Source organism: Chionomys nivalis, chromosome 22, assembly GCF_950005125.1.
Source record: "Chionomys nivalis chromosome 22, mChiNiv1.1, whole genome shotgun sequence".
NCBI lineage: Eukaryota > Metazoa > Chordata > Mammalia > Rodentia > Cricetidae > Chionomys > Chionomys nivalis.
Window position 1 is genome coordinate 325,219 of NC_080107.1, and position 4,836 is coordinate 330,054.

Consider the following 4,836-nt stretch of genomic DNA (forward strand, 5'->3'; position numbering starts at 1 on the left):
ATAGTATTGTGGAAAAAGTGTTAATTTCATGAGCTTCTGTGATATTAATATAGATCTTCAAACTGAAGACAGAGATTGGGAATAGCAATTTAATAATCAAGAAGTAGAATATATAACTATAGAAAAAATACGTTTATTTTAACTATGTCATACTACTTGTTAAAATTAATTTATCTTGCTGGGCGGTGGTGGCGCATGCCTTTAATCCCAGAACTTGGGAGGCAGAGGCAGGCGAATCTCTGTGAGTTCGAGACCAGCCTGGTCTACAAGTGCTAGGTCCAGGACAGGCTCCAAAACCACAGAGAAACCCTGTCTCGAAAAACCAAAAAAAAAAAAATTAATTTATCTTTTGCAGATGACATTTTATACACTTTCCTTCTCATTCATGAGCTATGCAGCTGAGTATCAATGTGAACAATTTTCTTCTCCTTGGCTTAATACAGGACCCCAGGAGGAAGAGCATAGTGTTTGCCATTTTCATCTTCTTTTATATGGGGATATTAGTGGGTAACTTGCTGATCATTGCCACCATCAAGACAAGTCAGGCACTTGGCAGTCCCATGTACTCCTTCCTGTTCTACTTATCCTTGTCTGATAACCTGCTTCTCTACAACTATAGTCCCTAGAACCATTGTGGATTCACTCACAAAGAAGGCCTCTAGCTCTTTCAGTGAGTGCTTAATCCAAGTCTTTGTATTACATTTATTTGGCACCCAGGAGGTCTTCATTCTCATCTTCATGGCTGTTGACAGCTATGTAGCCATCTGTAAGCCTCTTCACTACACGACCATCATGAGCCACCAGGTCTGTGGGATGTTGGTGGCCATAGCCTGGATGGGATCCTGTGTGCATTCTTTAGTGCAAATATTTCTGGCTTTCAGTTTATCCTTCTGTGGTCCCAATGAGACTGACCACTATTTCTGTGACTTACAACCACTGTTGAAACTTGCCTGTTCAGACACCTATGTGATCAACCTTCTCTTTGTGGCCAATAGTGGGATCCTTTGCACTGTGAGTTTTCTCATGCTCATGGTCTCATATGTAATCATCCTTTATTCCTTGAGAAACCACAGTGCTGAAGGGAGGAAAAAAGCCCTCTTTACTTGTATCTCCCACATCATTGTAGTCATCTTGTTTTTTGTGCCTTGCATATTTATATACACATGTCCTGCATCCACCTTTCCCATGGACAAGATGATATCAACGTTTTATACAATTTGTACACCCTTTCTCCACCCTCTGATTTACACATGAGGAATGCAGAAGTGAAAAATGCCATGAGGAAGTTCTGGAGCAGAAAAGTCTCAGGTGATATATAGGGAATCAATTGTATTTATATTAATAAAAAAACCTTATCTTTCATTTATATGATTAGAATAGCAATGTCCTGGGAGTGGTGATTTGGTTCCTTCTAGAGAATGGGAAGTGAATTCCAAGACAATGTTTTGTAAAAGAAAACATAGGAAGAGGAAGTGAATATTTATCTCATTCATGTTTTAATAAATGTTCATTGCTAGTAGGCCCATGTTTAGGGAAAACAACTTAGATTCAGAGCCTGTAATGTTTATCCTCTTTCAAATGACTTCCTTTATAATATATGATGTGTTTTCTCATTACTTTTGCATTAACATAACCTTCATTCAAAGGAATGTATTATATTCATAAATTTGTAGATGTTTTCTTATAAGGTGCAGTCATTGTGTGTTATTTTTGAGTGTGTGTGTATGTGTGTTAGCATGAGTGAGCATGTTCTTCCTTTTCACATACTCCTTATTATTTTTCTGAAACTTTTTTTGGTTCTTGGTGAATTTCACATCATTCATCTCATTCTCTCATTCCCTTCCTTGCTACTACCCTCTGCCTTTTTAACCTCACCCAAAAAGCAAAATTTAGAATGTCAAGAAATTATCCCTCCCCCCAAAATACAAATATTTATGCTTGGTATGGAATGGAAGCTATGGTGTTTTTGCCTCCTGAGTCACACAGTATACCCTTTGGTTAATACACCTGTACTTTTAAGTATTCACTGCATTGAGTCATTGATCTGTTGAGAGTTGGCTCTCACTGGGCCTCTTCTTGGATATCCTGTTGTTGCCTTGTGTCATAGTGATCATGTAGCTTTGGATCTGCAAATCTGCCCCATGTTCTAGAAGTTCCTAGTTGAGATAGTTGTAGAGTAGGTTACCTATTAGTCCTTGTTCTAGGCCTGCATAGTAGCTGGGTTGGTCATCTTGCCAGCTTCTCTTCAGACAGCTTCCCTTCATTGTCAGCATCCAGATGAGCTCTCCAGCACTGCCCTGCCTAGCTCACACAATGAAGCAAAGAGCAAGGAGCAGTACCATTTCTCCTGTTCTCACAGCTCGAGTACGGCTAACCTGTACTCACATCATCAGAGCCAGCTCTACTGTTTTGCCCAGATGAAGTACAGGGCATACTCTCTGATTAGTGTACTTCCTGAGGAACAGACACAGCTCTTCTGTTCTCATGCCTCTGAGGTTAACTCTCCTGTCTGTCATAAGTGCCAAGTGATGAGGGGTGTTGTGGAATTTTCCTTTATACTGTGTAAAGATGTGTCACTGATTGCTTTAATAAAGACCTGTATGGTCAATAGATAGGCAGAAAGAGGTTAGGTCTTGAGGAAGAAGAATAGTGAAGAGACTAGCCAGATGCAGAGGAAACAGGATATGGAGGACAAGATAGGTAAAAACTGTGAGCTTTGTGACTGGATATAGATTAATAGAAATGGGTTAACTTGAGTCCTAAGAACTAGTTAGAAACAAGCTGAAGCTACAGTCGAGGTTCAATTATAAGTCTCTGTGCCATGATTTGGGGGCTGGTGGTACAATCAAGCTTGCAGCAGAGGGAGGAGCCTATTCCAATTCCCCTCATCACCCTGTGGCATACCAGGGAGGGTGGGGGCAGCTCTACTCCATTCATACCTATATGCACAGCTCACCTTGGCCCTTGACAGCAGGGTCATTTTTAGTATTCTGCCCAGGTGAGGTGCCATGCTTGCTCTTGCATGTGTTCCAGTTGGTGAGGTGCAGGGCAAGTTTTCGTATTCCTGTAGTCCTAGGTCCAGCTATCTCATCTGCTACAGGAGTCGTGGAGTGAGGGGAGGAAGGGCATTTTTTCTTCACGCATGCTACTACATGCAGGATGACAGGGGAAGGGATTGTTTCAGTTCTCCCTCTTTTATAATCCCAGGATGCTCACCTGTGCACCACCAACAAGGACAGCTCTATCTTGCCTAGCCCATAAAAATACCTGACCCTGCCGGGCGGTGGTGGCGCACGCCTTTAATCCCAGCAAGCGGGAGGCAGAGGCAGGCGGATCTCTGGGAGTTCGAGGCCAGCCTGGTCTACAAGAGCTAGTTCCGGGACGGGCACCAAAGCTACAGAGAAACCCTGTCTCAAAAAACCAAAAAAATAAAAAATTATCAAAATACCTGACCCTTTTACAATAAAGAGCTTGTGCTTTGGAATCTCTGAGTCTGTGTCATTGCCTCCCTGTCTTCTAACTCCCTGCCCCTGGCCCCCTGCCCCGCCTCCCGGAAACAGGAATTGAACAACAGGCAGAACCAACAAGCCTTCAAAAAGCGGCGGGGAGAAGGCAGAAATCTTTAATAAATAAATAAACAATAAAATAAATAAAAAAAAAACTACAAGGGAGCCTGGCGGTGGTGGCGCACGCCTTTAATCTCAGCACTCGGGAGGCAGAGGCAGGCGGATCTCTGTGAGTTTGAGAACAGCCTGGTCTACAAGAGCCAGTTTCAGGACAGACTCCAAAACCACAGAAAAACCCTGTCTCGAAAAAAAACTAACAAAAAAAAACCAAAAAAAAAAAAACAACTACAAGGGAGTGAGATCATCCCTCCATTGCTCCCTCCACCACCAAACAGACAAAAGATGAGGTCAGATCTCCCAAGTGTATTTGTGTTGCTGGATTACCTGTGCCTTTGTCAATGGGGTCAGCTCTACTATGCTGCCCAGGCTAGGTGCAAGGGTGCACTATTCTGAGTGCTACAGCCAGTGAGGGGTAGGATTAACTCTCCCACTTTCAAGATCCTGGGACCAGCTATTCTACCCTGCTGTAGGTGTTAAGGGATGAAGTGCAAGGAACAAGGAGGGTATCTCTTCTTCCCACACACCACAGCATGACAGACCAAGGGGCTAGCTAGCTCCTCCACTCTTGCACATTCAGGGACAGATTATGCGGATTCCCAACTGCAGGAGCAGTTTTTTTTTTTTTTTTTTTTTTTTTAAGTTTTTCGAGACAGGGTTTCTCTGTGGTTTTGAAGCCTGTCCTGGAACTAGCTCTTGTAGACCAGACTGGTCTCGAACTCACAGAGATCCGCCTGCCTCTGCCTCCCAAGTGCTGGGATTAAAGGCGTGCGCCACCACCGCCCGGCAGCAGTTTTGTTTTTTGTTTTTGTTTTTTTTTTTTTGTTTGTTTGTTTGTTTTTCGAGACAGGGTTTCTCTGTGGCTTTGGAGCCTGTCCTGGAACTAGCTCTTGTAGACCAGGCTGGTCTCGAACTCACAGAGATTCACCTGCCTCTGCCTCCCAAGTGCTGGGATTAAAGGCGTGCGCCACCACCGCCCGGCTGCAGGAGTAGTTTTACTGTGATGCCCAGGGGAGGTGCAGGGTTCTGCTCTCCAAAGTGTTGTAGTTAGAGGTAGGGCCAATTCTACACAGCCCTATCCTCATTGCATTCAGTGGTTTCAGGAGCCATGAACATCAGTGTAGGTCCAGGCAGAGCCAAGAAACAAGACATAGTTCCAATGGCAGCACAGGATTGTATGAGACCCTGGCCCTGGGTGACAGCGTATATTACT

The 4,836-nt window shown here is 43.7% G+C and overlaps 1 pseudogene; it reads left to right on the forward strand.

Moving 5' to 3' along the window:
- The first annotated feature begins 392 nt into the window (after window positions 1-392).
- Window positions 393-1,319, forward strand: LOC130864826 (olfactory receptor 4C16-like; annotated as a pseudogene).
- Window positions 1,320-4,836: the final 3,517 nt, after the last annotated feature.